The sequence below is a fragment of the Canis aureus genome, chromosome 3 (assembly GCF_053574225.1).
Source record: "Canis aureus isolate CA01 chromosome 3, VMU_Caureus_v.1.0, whole genome shotgun sequence".
In the NCBI taxonomy this organism is placed as follows: domain Eukaryota; kingdom Metazoa; phylum Chordata; class Mammalia; order Carnivora; family Canidae; genus Canis; species Canis aureus.
Window position 1 is genome coordinate 23,091,299 of NC_135613.1, and position 25,829 is coordinate 23,117,127.

The 25,829-nt window shown below is 47.6% G+C and overlaps 1 long non-coding RNA gene and 1 pseudogene across 2 annotated transcripts in view; one reads left to right on the top strand and one right to left on the bottom strand.

The window, feature by feature from the left end:
• LOC144310308 (uncharacterized) overlaps positions 1-25,829 on the bottom strand; it is a 146,634-nt gene that overhangs the window by 21,637 nt on the left and 99,168 nt on the right. The window lies entirely within an intron of this gene.
• On the top strand, positions 11,188-11,735 carry LOC144310306 (large ribosomal subunit protein eL21 pseudogene; annotated as a pseudogene).

Here is a 25,829-nt window from a genome sequence, read left to right on the forward strand (position 1 = left end):
AGTCCCAAATCCTGCTGGCTACAGCGTGGCCTGTCCTGGGATTATCACACCCTCCAGGGTCAGCGGGTCTCCCTGCCAGACTCAGGAGAAGAAAAGACCAGGATCTGTGGGCTCTTGCTACAGAGAATACATAGTGATGCTCCACCATGAGGCCAGGGCACAGGTTTTATTGTGCTCTGGGGCTGCCAGGCTGTCTAAGGTTATGGGTTATGGCCAAGGCTCCCTGCCTTTCACCAGGACCCCCTCGGAAACTAAACAGATGCCTGTGGAGGCTGTTTATGCTGCATGAGAAATAACAATTAGGCAACTGGGAGGAAGAATGGGTGCTTGGAGAAAGTCTGACTGCAAAAGGCCAGAACCAAACAGAGCTCACTAGTAAACTTCACCAGGGAAGGGGGTGGGGAGCAAAGAAAGAATCAGTCAGATCGGTTTTTACGTTGCAAGAGCATTTGCTGAGGGAGGAAGTCAGAATGTGTTTGCATGTGCTCCATTTACGAGAGGAACCTGCACATTTATAGGCCCCTGTACGATGCTTGCCGAATATCGTGGTTTGTTTTGTTTTCCCAGCTACATTATAGATGTGCTTTATTTGGTGGAATATATGGACGTGGTTTATTTGCTGGGGGGTATGGCACCCTCAGACGTGAAGGCTGGGGGACACCTAAGAGATTTATTCGTTCCCTCTGCCCCCCACCGACCTCAGACTGAGGAGCACATAGCTGCCTCCCAGCAGCACATCACACCTATGCTGAACCACCAAGTATTTTCTGTTTTTTAAAAAAGATTTTAGTTTGGAAAATAGTTGCAAGTCAAATGGTCTTTCACCTAGATTCACTCTTTAACACATTGGCACCTTAGCGTTCACACACAGCCACATACCCTCACATACACTTGTGCACACACCAAGTGCACACACTCACACACACACACACTCGTGGGCACACCATACGCACACACACTCGTACTCATGTGCACTATACTCACCCCCACACGGCCAAACACCCACACACCCACTCCTATGCACACTACACACCCCACACAGCCACATACTCATACACACTTGAGAGCGCAGTCCTTACTCCCACAAGGCTACACACTCACAGACTCATGCACACAGTGCTCACACACATCCCCACATACACACTTGAACACCCATTACACGCCCCTACATGGCTACTCACTCACACGATTGCTGAACCTGGAGAGAGTACTTTGCAGACATCATGACTGCTTGCCGGCTCTACTGTAGTGTGGGGTGAGCACAACGAGAGCCTCTGACAGAACCGTGGCACAACTGTGAAATTCAGAAAGGTGTCACTGACATGCAGCTGCCACGAAGTGCGTGAGGCACTTTCAGATTTCCCACAGTTCCGGCGACCTCCTCTGCAGCAGTGTTTTCCAGCCTGGGGTGACATTCTCCACGCTGACCCATCCTGTCAGCCTCTTTTACCTGGAGGGAGACACCTCTCTATCTTCCCGCCTCTCATGACATTGGCACTATTGCAGGGTACAAGCCAACTATCTATTCAGAAATATAACTTTTAAAAGTCAGCTACATTTGCATTCCTCGGACTCTGAGCTGAGCCTTGCTCCCTGGTAGAAAGGAGACCTTCCCAATGTGGTTGGGAGTTGTTAAGGACCCATCTGCATCCAGCAAAGACATTCTCTGTATTACCTTAAAGAACTAACCCTATAAGTGGATATGCTGTAGTGCTGAGTGTAAGGGCTTGGTCCTCACCTCCCTGCAGCTGCCACTCATGCCTGCCCTTCAGTACAGGGTGACCCCCAACTCATCAGCTGATGGGAGCTAACCCTTCACTGGAACACCCAGCCATGACTTTGTAAGGACGTGTCTACGCCAGACCTCCTGCATTCTGTCTGAAGTTCTGTCAACTTCAGACTCCTTGTTGCTTCCAAAAGGAGCAATCCTGAGGACTACCCAACCCACTTCCTACCACACAATACAATTCTGAGGTCTTTTGCTCAAGCAGATCCTGCTACCGAGGCAGGATCACACACACTAAGCTTCTGAAGCTCCTGCTTGCTTGGAAACTGGATGAAAACGGGATTCCATGTCCATATTGATCTAGCCTATCTTACTCTTGGGTGTAATCTTGACCTTGTACCTGGTTCATTTTCTGACCCCAGTGACTCAATGCTCATAAAACATGTCAACTCTGTAACCCAGGAGCAGGGTATTTTTTCCATAGAATATCTCCCAGGGTATGAAACAAATATTTAAAACAGAGCTTTTCTGTTGGAGATGAGGAGCCCCCAGCCCACAGGCCCTTTCCTCTGTCCCCTCTGTGACCCTCCATCACTGCCACAGAGTGCCAAATGCTGCGTGGGAAGAACCCAGCTGAAGAACCTTTTTTCTAGGATACTTTTTTCTAGGATACGCCCATGCGTGGTATAGGACAAGGCATGTTCCAGAGCCCAGAGAGGCCAGCATGTTTTCCCAAGTTCATTTACCTTTACTCTTGCAGATTTACCAACCATTTACAAGAAAAGGCATTTATTAAGCAACCATTCCTCTTGGACCAACCTCAGGGCTCACAGACCCAGAGGAAGGGAACCCAACCTGTGGTGCCACCTCCTGCCCTGTCAGGATTCCCTTCCCTTAACTCCTAGGAAGGAACACCGGGGAAGCAGATGCAGACTGCAGACTGCGGGCCATATTTGCTTGGAATTTGGTTCTTGGTTTTGTTTTTGTTCTGTTTTGTTTTGTTTTAACATACCTCTCTGTGCACTAAAGTCTGTGAAGATGGTGCTCTCTAGGGAAGCTTACAGAAAGCACTTCCCAGGTAGCATGGGTCCCAGGAAAAGCCCAGGTCTGAATGGTGGTCCCAGCACATTACCCTGTAGGCTGCTCCAGAGCTTGGCGAGTAGTCAGGGCCCAGCCCAATACTTCACATGTGACCACAGTCAGAGAGCAGTGGGATGAGGAGATAGAGGGTCTAAGCCCCACAGAGGAAGCAGATGCCACCAGCCTTTTCCCCTTCCCCAGGGACTCAAGCAGAGAACGTGGCACACAATGGCAGCATTTCTATCCTTTTAGCAAGTGCCAAGAGCTCACGAGTCAGACAAATTTGTTCAAGTCTCCGTTCTGCGAATGACTAGTTGTGTGATCTTGGGCAAGTTACCTACCCTCTCTGAGGCTTTGGCTAAATAACACACCCAAGAGCAATCACACAGGTTTCTTGGAAAAGATTAAATGGGATAACATATATAAAAAGCTTAGGAAAGTAACACCCAGCCCTCAATCAGTGTCCACTGGTATTAAAACAATCAGGAACAATCAGGGAGGGGGAAATGCACATGAGAGAGGAACTGCTATGTTTCCGTGATACACTGTATATGCTGGTGTGTTGGTCAGATACACACCATTATGGAACCTCAGCTTTCCAGATCTGGAAGTGTGTTCATACACAGACATTGTGTCCATATGTTCAGATATACACCAGTCACTGGAGCCCCAGCTATCCTAAGATCTAGTAAGGAGTTTTCATCCATAAACACTGTATACACATGTTTGTATCTACATTGCATTACTGAAACCCCAGCTGTTTTTTAATCTAGGAAATACTTTTCATACATATACAGTGAATATATAGGATCAGATCAAATTGTACCATGTGAACCCCCAACTATTCTATGGTTTAGGAAGCTTTCAATTACATAAAATTAACATGAAATGTAAAATATAAATATATTTTAATAGTACAAAATACAAAAATATAAAATTTCTATATGTGCAGATATAATTGTATCATTGATCCTTCCAAGCTGTCTTACAATCCAAGAAGCACTTTTCATATCCACTCACTGTAAACATATGATTGGACACATCCTGCATTGCTGGATATCTCCCCATGTTATCCTATGACCTAGGGAGAACTGTTCATTCGTATATAGTATTTCTATATGTTCAGGACATAAACACACGTGTCATTCCATGTACTTAGGCCCTCTTTAATATCTTTCAACAATATTCCATAGTACAAGTTTTGTGCTCCTTAGCTCACGTTATTCCTAATTATTTTATCTTTTTTGATGCTATCGTCAGAATCATTTTCTTAATTTCATTCTCAGATTTTTCATTGCCACTGTATAAACACAATTGATTTTTGTTTATTGACCTTGCATTCTTACAGCCCTGCCAAACTCTTTATTATTATTAAGGCTGAGCTGAAGATCAAAGGATCCCGTGTTCCAGAATCACCATGTGGAGAAACCCCAACTGATCCACAGTTAAGTGCGCATGAGCAAGAAACAAACCCTCACTGTGTTAGACCCTGAGATGGGAGCTTTCGTGCACAGCAGCTGCCATCACCTTTACTGACACAGCCTCCTGCTCAAATGCTACTTCCTTTCTGGGTAACCCTCTCTAAATTAGGAAACTCCCTTGGTTCTCTCTTTTATTTGTTTCCTTGTTAGCTTTATTAAAAATTGTAATTCTTCAGTGATTTGCGTCATTGATAAAATGTCTTTCTTCTCCTAAAGGAGCTATGTTTACCTCATTCATCACTCTACTGCTTGTGTATAACAAACTAAGCAGGAGCTCAGCAAATATCTATTGAGTTGCATGAATACATGTTTTTCTCCTCTTGTTTGGTCTTTGCTGCCTGTTGGGAGCACTTCGAGGTGCCAGGCAATGGCTGAGGGCTTCATGGGCATGGCGAGCCCCCAGGCACGCTTCTAAGACAGCAACCTTTATTCTCTGCCATGATCCAGGAAAGGCAGCATGCCCACTGGTACTTCCTAACGAGAGACAGAGTCAGGATTTGAACTGGAGTTTGAACACACTCCTCCACTAGACATCCTCTCTGCAAATGAGACGTCCTGACTGTTTTCACAAGATCTTGTTCTGCAGGTGGCCCTTTAGCTATTTCAAGTCCTTCTAGGAGAAGTGCAGACCTAAAAGTTTGGGGGTCCCCACAGCTGTTAAGACTCCAACTAGGAACCATTCAGTGGTGGCTGGAGTGTGGAGGGAGTGCTGGAGGACTGGGAGTTTTGCTTTCTTTGCCTGACTCCCCTGTGAGGCCTTGGTTTAGCTTATACATGAGCAAAAGGGCTGAGAGGCTAAATAACACGCCCAAGCTACTAGATGGCCGAGCTCAGACTGGATCCCAGGTCTGACCTGACTTTTGTCTCCTCCACCCACAATCCAGTGTAAATGGGTGTGCCTGGATGACAGCGCATCACTTGGCAATAGCAGGAGCACATTCAGAATGTCCTCAGAATTTACTGGCCGCCAGTCTGGGAAATACCTCTTGCAAACATGCATTTAAAAGTTTTGCACAAAAAATAAAAAATAAAAATAAAAGTTTTGCACAAGAGTAAAATATAAAACACCCACATATAAATATCTACGTCTCTCCTCTCAGTCTCTAATGCCACACTCACTCTGATTTATAGAAGCATTTCCTTGTAATAGGATATGCCGGAAAGTTTGAGCAAAGCTCAAGAAAAAGTGAAGTATGTTAATTTCAAGGCAAATTAATTAAAATGCAATCCAAGCTCTTTGGAAATGACACAGAAACAGTACTCAATGCTTGGTGTCTGTCCAGACAGAAACAGACCCTCCGGCCTTCGCCAGCATGGAGACAACCTCATTTTGTCTCATTTTCATCTGGGACTTTTGATTTCATCGTTCAAGGAGCTCAGTGTGGGGTATCACCTAGCACTTTTGTTGTTAGTATTCCAATCCTTTCATCCTTTCAATAAATATTAAACTTACAGAGTGCTGAGTCAGGTGGTATTTCATTCAGAGTCCCAGCAAGAATCAGATGGCACATTTAAAAGAGGGAATTTGAGTACAGTTAACAAGGGGACTGCTGAAGGTATGGGCAGAATGTAAGGAAACCACAGGGACAGTGCAGATGCCCCAGGGCTGCAGGGAGGGGAGGCAGCAGGCACCAGAACCCAGGCAAGGTAGCAGCAGAGTGAGGGCCACCTGACCAGATCTGTGGCCAGGGGTAGAGGAGCTTGGCAGAAGAAAGCTAAAGGAACAAATACCCCAACCTCTGTCCTTCTACCTTCGGGTCCCTGCCAGGCCTCACTGGCCAAACCCACGCTGAAAGTGGAGAGTAAGGATGCCACTGACACAGACCACACCATCAGCCTCCTGGAGCACAAAGCAGGGTGAGGAGGTGAAGACCGGTCCCCAGGGCCAAGAGAAGACGTCCAGCACAAGTGGTCTCACCTCTGCCTCTCCTTAGATGTGTGCCCCTGACATACCACCAACCCTGTATGTGCCTCAGTCTGCTCTTCTGGAAAATGGAGACAAGACCATCCCAGCACTGGCAACTTTGTTGTGAGGATTCACAGTGAGCCTTCAGCCAGTCATGGCTGCTGGTGTTTCAGGATGTCATGGGCTTGGAGGCATGCAAGGCTCAGTTATTAAAACAGAGCTCACGTCTTGGCCCTTTCTCCCCTGTGCTCACCTAAACACACTCTGAGACCTCAAAGCTGCATCACGCTCCACATGCCATGAGGATAATAATAATGATGAGGCATCAGTAATATAACCACCTAAGAGGATTGTTGCAAGGATAGAATGAACTCATGCGTGTCAAGCACTTAGAATAGCACGTGAATGAGAGTGAATCTAACAGGACCGAAGAAATGGCCCCAAGTTTTCCCAGCCTCCAAAATGAGATGTAGCTCCTCCCACCATGGGGCAAAGTCTATTTCCCTGTTCCTCGAATTCAGGCTGGTCAGCCACGGCTTTGGCCAAGAGAGTAGCCGAAGTAGCCACAGCTTTGAATGCGGGCCCCCCAGGGTCTTTGCTCTTCCTCCAGAACCTGTACCCATGGGTGGGCAAGGGAGCCCCAGCAGGGATTAGCCACCCAAGGTGAAACAACACGCAGCCACAGATGCTGAAAGAGCCCCAGCAGGACAAGAAGGACCTGCCAGCTGAGGCCAGCCCAAACTGCTATACTGAGTGAAATAAACAGAGCTGTTTGAAACTGCTATGTTTGGGGTCATTTGTTATGCAGTGAGAGCTCACTGACAAGGGAAGTGATCAACCATTGCTAGCGGGCACTGTTATTGCTACCCTGGTAGTGATATCAGTCAGGTTGCTTGGACCCTGAGTCATCTGTCCCATGAATATTGGTACAGTTCTCAGGGCCACCACCTTCTCACACATTATCTCATTAAATCTTCATCACAACCCTTCCAGGTAGTGTTGTCTGCATTTTACAGCTGAAGAAATGACTTCAGCAAGAGACCTGACACTCATCCAGGAAGCAGAGAGCCAGAACAGGGGCCAGAGCCTCATGTTTACCACAGTCATTGCTGGGCCTCTTGGGTTGGTCACTGTCCTGATCTTTCCTAAAGTATGGCATTATCTGAACACTTTAAATTTTATTTTAATAATTTTGTTATTATAAGATGAAAAGTGACAGGAATGTCTGTATGGTATACTTTCAACCCTTGGCTCAACAACCCAACTCCTACCTTGTGTTGGCCTGCACTCTTTCAGTGACAAGAGACTCACATGATGTCAAGATCCCATCTGTTCCCCTGCCTATGGCTCTGCCCTTCTGTGCTGATGACATCCCAGTAATGCCAGCAGAAGTGCTACAGCCAGCTCTGACTGGTGACCTGGGTTGCATGCCCATCCCTGAGCTGACCCATATGCTCTGGGGGTGAATAATGGTTATCGATAGGTCTTGGGAAAGTGTCCAACCCTGGAACGTGATAGAGGGCCAGCTCAGCCCAACTGTAAGGAAGGAAATTAGAGAAAAGGGTCTCCTCTGGGAAAGTCAGGATGCCATTAGCCAAATACAAGGGATAGACCTACATAACCCCAGCTCTGGCCTCTGGACTTGCCCCCATCCAAGAACAGTCTGAAACTCCCAGAAGAGGAACAAGCCAACCACTTGACCACATGTAATTCTGGAACCGTGTAGGTCAGAAGATATCACACTACAAAGGATCTGATTTCTGGATTTATTTAAGTCAATCACAAACTATTTTAGCCCCTTTTCACTGCACTAAAGGGGCGGTAGGTCCCTCAGTGAGCCGCAAAACTTCCAGGAGCTCAGTTTCCTTGTCTACAAATTGAAGATTAGTTAAAAACTCAAGAAGAACCGTAGACACAAAATGACCTAGACAACCGTCTTGGCCAGATTTTTCATTTCTTTTTCATTGCTTTTTTAAATGTAGCATTTCACAAAGTGGAGCAGAAAAGATACAACATTTTTCTGGTTTGCTTAAATTCCTAAATAGGAATCCTTCTCACACCTCTGCTTACATGGTGCTAACCTCCACTTCCTGGTCACTTCTCAACACTTTTCCTGTCTTTGGAAATTGGTATTTCTTGGAGGACAGTCTGATTATTGGGAAGAATCATAAACAGATGGCTTTGGTTCATTTCTCTAGATCAAAAGTACTTCCAAGAATCAGTAGGAAAGTGTCAAGTCAAACGTTGGCCTCTTGATTAGCCAGCCACAAAGCTCCAGTAGAAAGGATAAATTTGTGTCACAAATCAAATCATTATAGTGTATCATTTGAAAAGGCATCTGGAGAGACGATGTCCCAAGGTTCACTCTTCCCTAAAGCAAAGCCAGAGCAGGAACCGCAGCCCTGGGACAGCTGATAGGTCTCGGCCACCACTCTGGGCCCTCCAGCAGCCCCGGGACATGGCACCATTCCTGTCCCCACCTTGAAGGGGACAGAGCCAAGACTGGAGGCCCAAGGAGGTAACCCAGCACAAAGGGGATAGGCAAGGAAGGCAAGACAAACGGGAAGGAAAGCGGGAAGGCAGGAAGGAAGGAACTAAATTGCCTCTAAATTTCCAGTCTCCCTTCCTTACTTTCCGTTTTCCCTTTGGAAGGGGCAGACGCAGTCACTGCGGAGGAGGAATGAGCACTTCTGCAGCAGGAAGGGAATTGCTTCGTTTACTTTACTCTCTTTAGCTCTATGATTACAGAATGCTGGGTTCTCACATAGCAAAGTCTTTTCCTTGAAAAATTTGTCACTGGAATAGTCCTAGGAGGGCTGCCATCCAGACCTGCCACTGTGTGCATGGCTGGCAGCTTCACTGCCCTTTCAGTTTTGCAAAGCAGGGAAATACAAAGACCGCTCGCTTGTTGTCCCTCCCAGCCACCATCATATTAATATTCATTCCCTCCTTTCCTCATTTTACTGTTTGTTTTACAGAGACACAGTGTCTGAAAACTCCAGTAACTCTAGGACACACTTTTCCAGTGAAACCAAGCTACTTTCCAATTTCATATCTGAAAATGAAGTAAAATCCTCCTTCAAAAGAATTCTCATCCAAATGGAGAGTGGAGGTGGAAACCTCACCCACTCATCCAAGATCCATAAACACATGCCTCTTTCCCAGAGCTCCATATGATACAGCTCTTCCTCTGAGGAAGAATCCAGGAATGGACGCTGGGGCCAGGGAATAAGCAAGCTATTCTCTCCTTCAAGAATGCCAGCTGAACTCACACCCTCAAGGAAAATCCAGAGGCATTTGGGGACCATTGCTCTAAAGATCAATGGAGAAGCAAAGATTTCTTATATAGGACAGAAAAAGCACTAAAAAAAAGGAAGATCACTAAATTGTACTGCATCAAAATTAAAAACTTCTGTTCATCAAAAGATAACAATTTTTTAAAGTAACCTCTACACCCAACGTAGGGCTCAAACTCACAACCCCAACATCAAGAACTCTGGGAAACGAACAAGGGGTGGTGGAAAGGGAGGTGGGTGGGGGGTGGGGGTGACTGGGTGACGGGCACTGAGGGGGGCACTTGATGGGATGAGCACTGGCTGTTATGCTATATGTTGGCAAATTGAACTCCAATTAAAAAAATAAATAAAAAATAAAAAAAGAGTTCCACACTCCACCAACCGAACCCACCAGGCACCCCTAAAAGATAACAACTTTATAAGTAGAACCATAAGCTACAAATGGGAGAGTGTGTTTGCAATTCACATATGTGAGAAAGGACTCAATATAGAAAGAACGTCTACAAATCAATAAGAAAAAAGACAAAGCAGTTGAGTAGAAAATAGGCTAAAACCTTGAAGAGGCAACTCGCAAAGGATGTAAATCGTCCATAAGCATGTGAAAAAGCACTAAACATGCCTTCCCACTGAGAAAATGCAAGTAACGAGATAACACTAACGCCCACCAGAATGGCTGAAATCCAAAGATTTGATGTCAACTGCCCTGGAAGCATCGAGTTGCTGGACCTCCCAGCCGCCAGTGAATGGTGCCACCATTCTGGTTAACTGCCTGTCGATTTCTACAATATGAAATACACAGCCACCTCATGAACAATCCTATTCCTGAGTGTGTGTGCATATGAAATGAAGGCACTCAAATCCTTGATTCAGGGTCTGCTCCTGAGAGCTCCCGAGTCATTTCCAAAAAGACTAGCAGTTAGGGAAAGGGTTCCAGGGTCAGATGGACTTAAAATTAAATGTGAGTTCTTCTAATCCTGGCTCTGTAATAACAAATGGGGTACTTAAACTTTACTTTCTTCACCTGTAAAATGGCCATAATATTGGAACCAACTACAAGGTTTCTGCAAGGATGTAGTGAGCTAATGCAGCCAGGGCACATTTCACTATGCTTGCCATACCATCAGCACTTAAAAATGCTTAATAATATTGCATCATCAAAGTTTGGACTCCAGTTATGTTCATTGTACAATACAGAAAATTCAAGTTCTCTCTATATTATATACACGGCTCTTGTTTTTGTTTTTGAGAGTTTAAAAGAAACTCATCTGTAATTCTACTTGGAACAAAGGATGTTGGGGAAAGTAGTTCTTGGGACATCTGATTATAACATAATAACATAAAAAAAAAAATGCTAAAACACCGGTTTTCACGGACCACAGGCTGTGAGAAATCAGGTCATTCTTAGAACAGCAAATTCATTTCATCTCTCACAAGAAGATTTATTCCAGACTAACTTGAAGCAGAACTAAGTTCCTTTCCATTAACACTTTTCAACTTCTCTGATGAGCATGTTTCGTGTTTGGAGGTTGGTCACCTTGACTCTACTGTTATATTCTTGCCTCTTCTGTTTATTGGCATAAGGGAGAGACTATAAACCTACTGAACATTTTCTCTTTCTTATGTCTTTCATGTGTTATTTTGAGATCAAGAATGTGATGTGTCCATTTAGAAATGGCCTACCTCCTTTCGGCTGGAACCGCCATCTTCCAGTAATTTGTCAAAATGACCAACACAAAGGGAAAGAGGAGAGGTACCCGCTATATGTTCTCTAGGCCTTTTAGAAAACATGGAGTTGTTCCCTTGGCCACATACATGCGAATCTATAAGAAAGGTGATATTGTGGACGTCAAGGGAATGGGCACTGTTCAAAAAGGAATGCCCCACAAATGTTACCATGGCAAAACTGGAAGAGTCTATGATGTTACTTAGCATGCTGTTGGCATTGTTGTAAACAAACAAGTTAAGGGCAAGATTCTTGCCAAGAGAATTAATGTCCGCATTGAGCTTATTAAACACTCAAAGAACCGAGATAACTTCCTGAAGTGTGTGAAGGAAAATGATCAGATAAAGAAGAAAGCCAAAGAGAAAGGTACTTGGGTCCAACTGAAGCGCCAGCCTGCCCCACCCAGAGAAGCACACTTTGTGAGAACCAATGGAAAGGAGCCTGAACTGCTGGAACCCATTCCCTATGAATTCATGGCATGATAACTGTAAAGAAAATAAAAGACCTCAGGATTGTAAAAGTGTTTCTCTTAAAAAGAAAAAAAAAGAAATGGCCTACCTGCAGGAAAGAAAAACTTACAATAGCTAACATCTTTAATGCAGCCCCAAATAAGTAGTAAGTAGCCTGGGAATAGGTAGCAAGCATGTCCTTTGACAGAGGGTGGATTAGGTCTTCTCTTTTTTTCTTTTCTTTCTATCTTTTTTCCCACATCTTCCCTGGTGTTATGTGCCAGCTTCATTACAAAGACTCACATGAAGCTTGGGTCACAGAAGCATGAGAGGCCAGTGGTGGCAGTCAGGGTTCCAATTTGCTCACTACCTGCCATGTGACTCTGGACACACAATGTCACCCCTCCAAGCCACGGTTCTCTCTTCTGTAAAGGTGGCTCCAGTGCCTACCTCACAGAGTTGTCAAGACAATTAAATGAGACACTGCTGGTCAAGGGTCACCAGGCCTGGCCCCAAGAAGCCATAGCTGCTAGGGCTATTCAAGTTCAGATTGGTCAATACTTTGGAAAGGTAAGACTGTCGCTTTCTGCTTCGATGGAAGCATTCATTTATACTACACATTATGGTTAATGCATGAGTTCTTTTTCTCTGTGATAATGTGGAGTGCATACCAGTTAGGAGGCATTCTGGTGTAAGGAACAGAAATGCTCAACTAAAGATGGTTTAAATGATAAAAACATGCAGTTATATCACATTTTTAAAAATCTGTAAGTAGGTAGTCCTGGGGTTGTTTTGGCAACACAACAATGTCATCCTTGCCCAGGACCTTTGTGTCTTTCTGTTCTGCCACCCTCAACTTCTCCCCCTCACATTATCACCTCATGGTACCAAGGTGGCTGCTGCAACACCAGTCACCTCAACGACATTCAGTGGCAGGGCCAGGACAGTAAAAAAAAAAAAAAAAAAAAAAAAAAAAAAAAATCTCTTCTCATGACTCTTCACATATCTTCTTTTCCTTTACAAAGGAATAAAACTCTTCCCTAAAATTCTCTGCTGACTTTACTTTCCTCTGGCTTATTGAACCAGAATGGAGTCACTTGACACCCCCTGGCATGAAGGGAGGCAGAAGCAGCGCATATCTGACTCATGCAGGCCTTTGTGGCTAGAGAAAAGCACTGGTGGGGATCCTGATGCCCCTAACCAATAGTTTCTGCTATTGTGTGTGGGACCCTGGTAAACAGATGGGGATATCCAGCCCTATGCAGCTGAATGAACTGAGTGTTGGGAAGAAGTGTGGCACAACTCACTGGTTCCCCCACTGGGTTCTGACCTTCCTGCTCACTTTCAGAGTGAGCCTGAGCAACAATGAGAGACTGAGCAACCTCCTAAAGAAATAACAAAAAGTCATGCCATTGCTTTTAGCCCATAAGAGAATAAAGACTATTGATGAGTGAATTATTGATTTATCATATTAATTATTGGGAGAGCAACCTTGTTAAAACTTCTAAGAAGGAGAGATTCTCTGTGGAGCTGAGTGGAAGATACAGGACAAAGAATACTTTTGACAGTAACGAAACTTAAGCTGTGTGTTGAAGGATGGGTTGGCTTAGAATAGTCAAGGGAAGTGGAAATTCCCAGCAGAACAGGGTCAACAAAAGGGTGGAGGTAGGCCAGCCCAATGTTTGTTTGGAGGTCAGGAAAGATACAGGCTTTACCTAAAACACTTTTTTCAGTAGCTTGTTTTGCCCAAAACTAGTCACCCAAGATGTTATAGGAAGGACATAGTTCTATGGTCTATTACATCAGATCTATTATCTGCTCTACATTATACTCTAACCCAATACACCCAATAAAAAAATATATAATGCAAGCCACATAAATAATTCTAATGTTTTAAATAGACACATTAAAGAAATAAATGAAATGTATTGGGATGTCTGGGAGGCTCAGCGGTTGGGCGTCTGCCTTCGGCTCAGGATCTGATCCCTGTCCTGGGATCGAGTCCCATATACGGCTCCCTGTGGGGATCTTGCTTCTCCCTCTGCCTGTGTCTCTGCCTCTCTCTGTCTCTCATGAATAAATAAATAAAATAAAACCTTTAAAATAAATAAATAGGGATCCCTGGGTGGCGCTGCGGTTTAGCACCTGCCTTTGGCCCAGGGCGCGATCCTGGAGACCCGGGATCGAATCCCACGTCGGGCTCCCGGTGCATGGAGCCTGCTTCTCCCTCTGCCTGTGTCTCTGCCTCTCTCTCTCTCTTACTGTGTGCCTATCATAAATAAAATAAAATAAAAATTTTTAAAAATTAAAAAAAAAATACATACATACATACATAAATAGATAGATAAAATCTATTTATTTAAACTACTATCCCCAAAATATTGTCATTTCACTATAAAATGAATCTAATAATTAATGAGATACTTTGAATTCTTCTTCATACGAAGTCTTCGAAAACCAGTGTGTGTTTACAACTACAGGACACCACAGTGCAGACCAGTTGGATTTCTGGTCAGTGGCCACAGTGGCTGGGGGCTAGAGGGAACAGCTCCAGCACTTCCTGGAGATTGGCCTACAGCAATCTCCTCCTCTCGGCTCCCTTCCACCCTCTCTCTCTTTCCTTTCCTCAGTACTTCTTGCCCCAGGAACTAGTCTTGTGGAGAGCTCACACACAGTAGGAACTGTCAGCTAGTACATGGCTTCTCATGCTTTTCCCCCGAAGTGTCCCCTATGACAGAGAGCAAGCAAGGACTTTGTAGGGGGTGGATGGGAGCTCTCCATGATTTTCCCTCAAGCCAGGCTGCTGCCAGTATGGAATTTCTTTGAAGTTTTCTGTTTAATCCTTAAAAATTATGGAGATTCTACATTCTACTCCAAAATATATCCATGTTTGTTTGAATACTGAAAACGTCTTAGATTGCTTGGCATCCAGGGAAAACCAAAGCCTAGTATGTTTATGTTGTAATTCTCTCACCCATTCTGTCGACCCTTGGGGTTATGTGCACCCCAACTTAAGATGCACATGATTACCTAATTCTCAAGCCTCCCTCCAGTTCTGGGTGTCTACGACTTTCTTTAAAAATTAAGTTGGATTGTCATTCTCTGTTTAGGCAATCCAGGAGCCTGTGTAAAGTTTTTGGCTTTTTTACTTGTCTTAACCATTCTAACCTAGGATAACCCACTTGCTGGAAACTTTAGGTACCAATGTTCCAACTGCTCCCTTTTCACTGCCATTAACTCTCCTCACTTGTGCTGAAATATCCCCAGAAATACTGCCTAAAAATACCCTCAGAAAATTCTTCCTCCTGGAAGAGACATGATTCCTAGGGAAACTACCTGTGAAAAGCCAACATTCTGATAGATACTCCCAATATGATCATAAATTTCTAGTCTTTATTAGAGGATCACCAGTAATTAAAGTGGTAAATCTTATAATCATTACAAAATGTTTACATATAAGGGCGCCTGGGTGGCTCAGTCTGTTGAACATATGCCTTCAGCTCAGGTCATGATCTCGAGGTCCTGGGAACAGCCTGCATTGGGCTTCCTGCTTAGTGGGGAGCCTGCTTCTCCTTCTCCCCACTCCCTGCTTCTCCCCAACCCCTGCTCATGCTCTCTTTTGCTAGCTCTCTCTCTCTCAAATAAGATCTTTTAAAAAATGTTTATATATAAATAAATATATTTTACATATACAAATGTGACTATATTATATACAATATGCTACATGTAGAAAGTAAAAGCAACTGTGTAAAAGTAATAAAAATACAGTAATTGTATAAAATAAATGTGGTTTCTTTTGAAAGAAAGAGAGAGCACAAGTGGGGAGGGGTAGAGGAGAGGGAGAGAGAATCTTAAGCAGGCTCCACACCCAGCATAGATCTCAATGTTGGGCTCGATCTCACCACCCTGAGATCATGACCTGAGCTGAAATCGAGAGTCAGATGCTTAACCAGACTGAGACACCCACCCAAGCACCCCTATAAAATAAATGTTTTAAAAAATAAATAAGGGCAGCCTGGGTGGCTCAGTGGTTTAGCACCGCCTTCAGCCCAGGGCCTGATCCTGGAGACCCAGGATCGAATCCCACATCGGGCTCCCTGCATGGAGCCTGCTTTTCTCCCTCTGCTTGTGTCTCTGCCTCTGTGTGTGTGTGTGTGTGTGTGTGTGTCTCTCATGAATAAATAAATAAAATCCTTAAATAAATAAATAAATAAATAAATAAATAAATAAATAAATAAAAAACAAATATCTATTATAGACATGGAAATGCTATTATAAATACATAATAAATAAAAGTATAAAATAAATATCTATGTTTATAAATAAATATATTATAGAATTATATCTAAATTTTTTCAAGATTACCACTAATAAGGATACCAATAACTATCTTTAGCTTAAAGGGTCCTGAGACTGGAGGTGGCCACAGGCTCCCAGGCAGCACACAGTGGTTTATGCCTTGGCAGGAGGGCTGTCCAGACTTCGGACACCTGAGAGACTCCCAGAGGGCCTTCCTGTGGCAGGCAGGTATTTTTCTAAGATTACCACCATAACTGATCCCATGTCACATGCTCTTCTTATGGATGTGATGCTGACACTCCTCCCATTCAGTACTGGGATGTCCCCTCCTCTTGAACCTGGGGGGAACTTTACAACTGTCTCCACCAGTAAAGTATGATGGAAATGACCACCAAGACTAGACCATAACAATGCCATTCACCTCCACCTTGTAGGTCTAGACCGCTGTTCCATGCTGAAAAGAAGTCCAAGCAGCCACAGGAAGACCAAGTGCAGTGGGTGACTAACCGTGCCCTGTGGTCCCTGGTTAACGGCCAGCATTACCTGCTAGACATGTGAGTGAGCCAGCCTTCAGATGATCCCAGAACCCAGCCATCAATCACCTGCGGCGTTCAAGCCTCCACGCAGAGATGAGCTGTCCCCACAGGGCTCTGCCTAAATGGCAGACTCATGAGCTAGAAATGTACCAAAACAACAACAAAATCAAAGAGACACCACACACACACACACACACACACACAAGCACACTCACGTTGTGATTATGAAGATTATGAACAGTGTGTCCCTTGTATTTGCTCTATGAACTCTTCATAGATAAGCTCATCCATCTCACAGTGGTCTGAAGCCATGACCTAACCTTGTATCACCAGTTCCCAAATCATACAAGTTTCTTCCCAAATTTGCAGCACACTCATTTGGCAGTGGAGCCATCCCTGAAGAGAGTGGTGAGGCTGGTCAAGGCTCCAAACCCATACAGCTTGCTGCAGAAACTCAGTGAGTTTCATTACCCAGAATGCCCAGGATCCCACAGGGCTGTTAATGATATACAATATAAGCAATGATTTAACGTTCTAAAATCCAACAAATTCTGAAACAGATATGCCCCCCGGGGTCTCAGATAAGGGACGCAGATAAGGGACCTGTGGGGTAGATTGCTCAGGTCATAAGCCCCAATTACGAACAATGGAAAACAATAAGCCAGCTCACATTCACTGAGGCTGTGCTGGCATTTCACGTGGGTCATTTCATTATTGCTCACATCCACCCAGGGTCAGCAAACCCAGCCCATGAGGCCAAAGTGAAGCTATCCAGCCTCCAGCTGCGCTCAGCTGGGGGATCAGCAGGCTGGCTGCCTGGCGAGGGCCAGATGCACGCTCCTAGGCTTGGCACCGATCGTGTTTCCCAAAGCCCGCGCCCTCACTCGCTGCTGCCGACATCAGGCTCCACATTAAACACCAGATTAGAGCGGTTTGTCACAGGATTTGCAAGGCTTTCCCCCAGCAGCTGAGAGAGAGCCTGCATTTCTCTGGAACATCGAATACAGCTGTCAGGGGCTCTCTCAGGCCATGAGCACACAGCTGGGCTTGGGTGAGGACAGAGAGAATGGAGAGTGTGGAATGGGCCAGGCATCCCTCTGCCAGGGAGGAGGAGGGGAACTCAGACAAACTGCCCATGCTTCACAACCCTGGAGTCTTTTGCCCCTTTACTCCTGAAGTGCTGTGCCTTTTGCAAACAGCGTGGCTCTCCAGCACATGGGTCTGGCTGGAATCCCAACCCTGCTCTTTACTTTGGGACTTTGGACAAGGTGCTAAAACTTGTCATCTCCCAGGTTCCCCATTTATGACGTGGGGACAGTAACAATGTCTGCACACCATGGGGCTACAGTGGCACAGAGACACCAAAGGACCTACACAAGAAGGCTTGTGGACGCTTTATTCAAAGTGTCCAAAAAAAATGGAAATGATCCAAATGAGTGTCAGCAGGGGGATGTGTAAACACACTGGGACATGCTCTCACAACAGAATTCTGGGTAGCAAGAGAAGAGCAGACCTGCCACACCCCACTACCCGAATGGATGTCAGACAAGTGAGAGAAGCCAGCACAGAAGAGGACCTGCTGCATGATTCCATGGACACGAAGTTCAAAAGCTGCAAAATGAATACTGTGGAAGTCAGGATCATGGTGAGCTGGGGTGACGGGCGCTGCTGAGGAAGGAGGTGCTGGGGAGCTCTTTGTGTCTCAGGGACACATATGTAGTAACTCACCGGGCTGCACCCTTCACAGGAGTGCACTTGACTGTATTTACACTATGCCTCAGTTAACAAGAAACAAAACCAGTATATTGTAGGTACTTAGAAGATGGCAAAGTTTGTGTGTGGCCCTCAGGGCAGGGACTGCCTTTCTTCCAGCCGGTAAACAGAAGCTCCTATAAAGGTGCTGGTGATGATTTTATGCCTTTAAGCGTTTGTCACTTTTCTTGACCAAGTAGGGTTCTCTCTGGTTGTTTTGGTTGTGCTTTCTGGCATCTCTCTGGTTTTGATATTTTTTTCTTTTGAAGACAAAAGAGAAGTTGGGGAGTGGGAGGGCAGGAAGGGGAGAGCAAGAGTGCTGGGACGGTGCCAATGTAACCAGCCGCCTTCCAAGACACGTCCATCAGCAAACGCACCCTGGAATTTCCTCTGTCAGTGCTTAGGGACTCAAGTCTTCCACCTAGCACCGTGTTCCAGGAGGGGACCCAGAGCCTGCCCAAATGCAGCTCCATAGTCAATAGCCACCTCCTGCTGCAGGACCTTGGCAGGACTGAGAAATGACAGAGGATGATGGCTTTACTCTGCCCCAAGAATGGGTGGGTCCTGGCTTGGCTCAGAGTGAGGCCCGGAACCTTCCCTCCCTCCAGGCCAAAACACCTCCCTGCGGATTCTTTAAACACTGCTGTGTTTATGTAGAAGGCTGGCCGAGGCAGTGCTGAGGCGGGTGGTTTTGAGTGGACTTGCTTCCCACCTCCCAAGCGGGAGGCCTCTGTCCCCTCTCTGCAGGTGGCCTTGGCAGGGGTACAGCAGGGACGGGGGCCACTAGACCTGCTGCCCCTGGCCTGAGCTCACAGCAGTCCCAGGAAAGGGAGGCCTGTCTGGACCCGGCTGACAGGGGCCAGCGCATCAGCGTGCGGCCTGGGACAGCCCCTGTCCCCTCCGCTCCAGTCGGGCTGCTACAGGCCTCTGATGGATCCAACACAACATGATCATCTTATTCAAGGAACCCAGACCCTTTGTTAGCACTCGGTCCTTGCTGAAGAGACCAAAGGGCCCTCATGGACCCCTTGGGACCACTGATTCGGCCCAGGTCTCCCTCCCGTGACAGGGAGTAGTTTCTGGGGCAGAGGCAGGCTTTGCCCAAGTCCACACCACTGTGCTGTGTACAGAGTCTTCCATCTGGTATTTTGAACGTTCACAGTGAAATCTGACCATTCTGGGATAGAAGGGAGGGGAAGCACCCCTCCTGTACTCCCCAGGCAGCTTCCAGAAGCTTTCCAGCTCAACTTCCCCCAGCCTCACAGAGCCCGGTCCTTTCTATTCTGGACCTAACAGCATGTTACCATTCTCCATCTGGAGTCACAAACACCCTTCTATCCCTGCACCCAGCTCCTGCTCCCTCCACCATGGGGGGCCTTTTACTGTGCTTCATATTACCCACAGACTTAAAGGTGTTCTTGAAAGGTGTGTGTTGCTGTTTTGTGTATGTGATTTTTTTTTTTTAAAGTGTAGAACTTTTAATGGAAGGAAAATATTCATATGGAGAAGTGCACCTGCCCTAAGTGCAAACTGACCACGGCCAGGGTATTAGCACCTGGACTGAGATAGCAATATCGCCAGTTTCTGAGCAGCAGGCCCTCCCAGGTGCCACTCCACCACTCCAGTGTGCAGCCGTGTCCCCCTGGTCAGCACTGGGGGTCCCCCACCCCTTGGCGCTCTGTGCACAGCTGGTCTGCCATCTCCAAGCCCTGCAGCCTGCTGGTATGCCGCTCCCCCCACCCCCTACCAGCCCACCACTCCCCACGGGTCTCACCAACCCTCCCTGGTTCCCCCTCCACCACAAACACCCTCACCCGCACCCCCATACAGACCTCGTGAAATGCACCGAAGCAGAACCACTGGCTACACTCAGTTCTCAGGGTTGCTGTGACAAGTGATCTCAAACTTCATGGCTTTCAGACAACACAACTTCATTACCTGCAGTTTATTCTGGAAGGCAGACATCTAAAATAGGCCCCAGGGGATCCCTGGGTGGCTCAGTGGTTTAGCGCCTGCCTTCAGCCCAGGGCGTGATCCTGGAGACCCAGATCGAGTCCCACGTCGGGCTCCCCGCATGGAGCCTGCTTCTCCCTCTGCCTGTGTCTCTGCCTCTCTCTCACTCTTTGTGTCTCTCATGAATAAATAAATAAATAATCTTTAAAAAAATAAAGTAAAATAAAATAGGCCTCAGTGGACTAACATCAAGGTGTAGGCAGGGCTGGTTCCTTCTGGAGGCACCAGGGGAGAATCTGGTTCTTACCTCTCCCAGTGTCCAGAGGTCCCACATCCTCAGCTCTTGGCTGCTTCATCCTGACTTCTGCCTCCTTCATTAAGGTCCTACTCTGACTCTGGCTCCCTTGCACCCTTGACAGTGACCCTTGTGATGACACTGGGCTGGGATTATCCAGGATCATCTCCCTGCCTCCGGGTCCTTAACTTGACCACATCTGACAAGTCCCTTTTGCTGTGTAGGCTAACACATTCCCAGGTTCTGGGGACTGATGATGCCTGTCAGGGAGGGGCACACCCAGTGCAAGTACACACAGGTGGTCCATCAGAACAGAAAGAACCAGCGTGAGCTCCCTGAGGTCTGCACCAGGTTATACTTTGTCCAGCAGAGCACAAGGGTCCCTATCTTCCCACCTTCCTTCGCATAGGCTCCCACCTTCCTTCCAAGAGCCCTGCTCAGCCTGAGACCTGGGAGAGCCCAGTCCTCGCATCTCGGAGGATAACCGCCTGTGAGAAAAATTGACCTCCAAAGGGTACATCTGGTAAAATATGAAAACAATATAATACCCAGTGCTGGCGAGGACATGGTAAAAACAGCAGCCTCCTGCCCTACCCATGGGAACAGAAAGCAATAGGAATCAGTCCCAAGAACCTTGACAACACTTGGACATTTTGATCTCCTGATTTGTTCTGGCAAACTCTCCCACGGAAATCATCCCAAATACTTCACGTGGGAAGTGCTGAATAAACAGTCACTCAGCTGAACTGAGCTGGACCTCGAGGCAGCAGGGGGCTGAGGGGGAGGAGAGGCAGAGGTGAGCTTCTAGCACCACTCACACACCCTTCAGGAAAATAAGCAAATGTTAGCTCATCACAGGACAGACAGCAAGTCCGGGGCTGAGGAGCGACGCTCCTTCCTGTCTGGTGGGTGGCCGCCCAGCATCACCCCCCCTCCGGCTATCAGAGCCCCCACCCCCAGCTCTCCTCTTCCCCGTGGGGAAGGGTCAGGGCCACTACCCTCTAGCAGAGCAAATCATAAACACCAGAGAAGGGCAGAGAGTGAGGGAGAGAAGAGCCTGAGCGGCAGATTGGGAGAGGGCCGCCGGTGGGAGTGTGGGAATGGGGGAGGAGGAGCTCTGGGGTGACTGGGGTCACTGGCCCATGCCAGGAGCCAGGGGCTCAGACTCTCCTGAAGACAGCTGCTATTCCATGTTCCGAGATGGAGCAGTCACCTCCCACCCTGGGCCCACAAAGTAGACGTGATCAAGGTTAACTGCCCTTCTAATTAAAATCAATGGAGGGGGATCCCTGGGTGGCTCAGCGGTTTAGCGCCTGCCTTCAGCCCAGGGCATGATCCTGGAGTCCTGGGATCGAGTCCCACATCGAGCTCCCTGCGTGGAGCCTGCTTTCTCCCTCTGCCTGTGTCTCTGTCTCTGTGTGTGTGTGTGTGTGTGTGTCTCTCATGAATGAATAAATAAAATATTTAAAAAAAAAAAAACAATCGAGAGTGAGGCCCTCTGGCAGAGGAGCCAAAAGAGCATCTTCTTCCATCCCATTGCCGAGAACTCGGACAGGCTGGCCATCTTGGTCCACGGGGGCCACATCTGGGAGGGCAAAGGGGTGAGCTGGAGGGCCTGATCCCCGCAGGCTATGCAGCAGTGGCGCCCACCAGTCCCGACAGCCCACGACTCAAGAGAGAAATCAACTTCTCTCATCGTGAAGGCACTATTTTTCCAGTCTCTACCACTCATAGCTGAATCCAATCCCAACTAATACAATAGCCAATAAATCACAAAGATAATACTTACTGACATAAACATCAGGGATCTAATAAAAATTATTTTAATTGTATAATTGTAATGATATACAGATAGAACATCATATCACTCTTAAACTTGAATAGGTAGGACTCTTACCCCCAAAGACCCACCCCAGGGAGCCCCACACTTTGGGGCACCTTCCTCAAAATTTCCTAAACTCCCTCCAGTGTCTGGGACCAGCTCACTAGGCAATGCCACCCAAGCTAGGAGGGGATTCATTCAAGCCTCTATCCTCATTCCCTCCCACCCTCCAAACCTCCACAGGAGAGGTCGACCAGATGCCCTAAGGAGCTTGGGGATTTGCACCTATGAGTTATCCCAGGCCTGTGCCATTGGTGATGTAGTATGTGTCAGCAGGACTGCATGAGATTAGGCCACCAGGATGGTGTTGACACTGATGTGGACTCATTAAGATAGTTTATTAAGATACAAACCCAGGAAAAAATAGCTGCCTGGAGCCCCACACATCCTACAAGCAGCCCCACCATCATTATTATTGAGTGCTGATAATCACTACTAATGACAAAGAGTCTATATCAATCCAAATCACCATAGTAATAAAGCTAACCCCTCTTCCAAAAGGTGAGGGACCTGGGAACCAACTTCCCATAGCCAAGTGGGGGCCACCCCATCAGTGTCCCACAGCATCGCACTCCTGACAAAGTTGATACCCATGATTTCCCTCTTCATCTCCCTCTTGCCCAACCTACCATCCAATAGGCTTCTCAAAAAGGTGAGCATCTGCTATATGACCTGTATGTCTGAGTCTCTCTCTTTACATCTCTGGTAAAAGTGACTGCTTGGAGATCCGGAGCCCAGATACACCATGAACAACGGGGCTTGGTGTCATGAACAATGTGGCTGCACACATTCATTCATCAGCCACACAGCCAGCCTGTGAGTGAGCCTGCTGATGTCCCAAGTTCACAGGTGAAGAACCCACATCCCACCTATAGGACGTGGGAAAACCCCGAGTTGGTAGGAAGCAGCAGCCACGTCCCAAGTAGAAGGCCACAGAGGAAGGAGGGAAGGGAAGGTGCAGGGAGCACGGTGAGCCAACAAAATCATGCTGACATTGTTAAAACGTTTCAGCTATGCAGCAAAAAGCTGATTCAGCCCCTCAAACTGGCTCTGCCTTGAGTCTCCAAGGGAGGGTGTCTGCGTTCCATTCTCAGACCCCAGCCCCCAGCCTGCCGGAGCCTTCAGGAGAGAGCCTGGGAACTGGTATTTTAACTCCTAGGTGACTCAGCTGTGCAGTCAAGGTGAGGAACTACTGGATTAAATTCTCTCTAAATTGCTCCCTTCTTGCATTCTGGCCCTCCCACCTCCTCTTGGGAAGACAGCTCCTCCCTGCCTCCTTCATGCAACACAGTATGGCTTCTCGATCCTGGCTTTATGTTATCGGTAAGGACCGGAGACCCGGAGCAGGAGAGGAGCGAGGCCAATGCCACACCGTAGGTCACTGATAAGGCTCACTGCCCCCGGTTCCCTATGTACTGACTTCCAGTCCCAATCTGAACCCCCGGTGCCTGCTTCCCTCTGCCACTGAGAGCAGCCTCTGCTAGAAACATAAGCATCAAAACATAAAAGCAGACAAGACAGAAAAGGACGCTGTACTGGTGGGAGCCCACGTCTCCCAGGTGAGGCCAACCTGACCACCGCAGGCTTGGCTGGCCCGGCAGCAGGGGTGTGTTCTCAGACACCCCCCAGGGAGGGTGACGGCAGCGGTGCCCGGCCAGGCCCCAGGAGAGGCCACCTGGGATAGGCTGGCCCATCCGGCAATCTGTTTCCAATTCCCTGACACAGGGGGCGATTTATCCTCCTCCCTCGGAGGGCCGCGCCGCAGGCTCCGCATGCCTCGAGGATTACACGCTGAGTGAACTCTGCCGGCGGCTGAGTCAACGGGAGGCAGGACAACGCGCTCCATTGTTTCCCACCCGCCTTCCCAACGCCCTGATTGGCAAGAAATGTCTCGGAGAGACAGATGGAAAGAAAACATTCCCCAGGCCGAGGCCTCCCCATCAGGCTGATCAGCCACCATCACTGAGGTGGCTTTGCAGGGGCTGGAGGGCTGGGGGCACTTCTGTCACCAAAGTTGTCTTCTCCTTCATCAGGCCCTGCTCCCCAGGAGTTAGCCTCAAAATCGGGGGTGAGCCCAGGGTCTGAGGGCAGGCCGACCTGCAAGTACTCCATCTATCACCATTTATCAATATAATTGTTACTGTCACAATTTATTGAGCATTTACTATGGGTCAGGCACAAACTCCACAGAATCATCACGGCAACAGAGGGTACACGTGAGACACCTGCTCCGTGCCGGGCACTGTGACGCACGCCGTCTTCTCATTTGGTCCTGCCCACACAACTGGGAGGGAAGGGCTGCCGTTCATCCCGTTTTACAGATGACAGAAGTCAGCTAATGAGACCAGCAGATCTGAACCCAGGCCTGTCTGCTCCGAAGCCCATGCTTCCATCCATTTTGCGGAGCTCGCTGTCTCCTCAAGGAAACACAAATCCCTTCCACTCCTGAGCTCAGAGCCCTGGTCACACCACACACGGTTGGGGGTGGGGGGCCTCCTGCAAGGCCCCAAGCTGAGCCCCGGGCCCCGCAGTAACACTTTCTGCACGTTGCATTGTCTTCTCTGAATTGCGTGTTTAGAACCCTGGAAGTGCCAGCTGGGTTGGAGGGTTTTCAGCCTTGGGCTTTGGGGCCAAATGCTGCCTCCCCTGTGAGCCATTTCCTTCCATTAGAAAGGTGTGCGTTAAGTCTCCCTAAAACACAGAAGCCAGGATGCTGCTGCACAGAGGCCGGAAGGCCCGGCGCCAGGACAGACAGACCTTAAGCCAAACAGCCAGGGGCCGAGGTGGTTTGGTGGACACACACCCCTGAGCTGGACCTTCCTGAGGTCTCTGCCAACGTTGTCACTGTGGGGTTACCCTTGAGCAGCTCCCCTGAGGTAGAAGAACCAGCCCAGGAGAGCCCCAGCCCACCCCCGGACCCGGTCATAGGACCCGTCACTGCTTTCTTGGTGCACCTCACACAAAGCCACTCCAGCCAGCATACGCTAAGAAGAATAAAAACAGTACAACAAACAAGGAAGCAGAATTATGAGAAGATGGAGGGGGCTGCGGTGAGTCCTGAGCAGACGTCCGGGTCGTGCTTGGCTTAACACTCTGCTTGCTGCTGCATGTTGAAATTCTCAGCTTTATCTTTGAGCAGCTGGGTCCTGCTGGGAACCTTGGGGTAACGGTGCAGGACTGTCCTTGGCACACCCCCGCCCGGAGTGAGGAGTCTGGGGTATCTATCCTCCCGTCCCATCCCTCACCGACTGCGTCTCTGGTCTGCCTGGGTGGGCTGAGAGGGCTGTCAGGTGGGAAATATGGGGTCCTCACAGACTGTCATCAGTGCTCCCTGGGAAGGTGAGTGCCAAGGGTATGAGGGCACTGCGTGTTACAGAAGGAGAGTACGGACAGTGGGAGGTTTTACCTAGAGTAATTCCAGGGAAGCCAGGCCTAGCTACATTAACCCTCG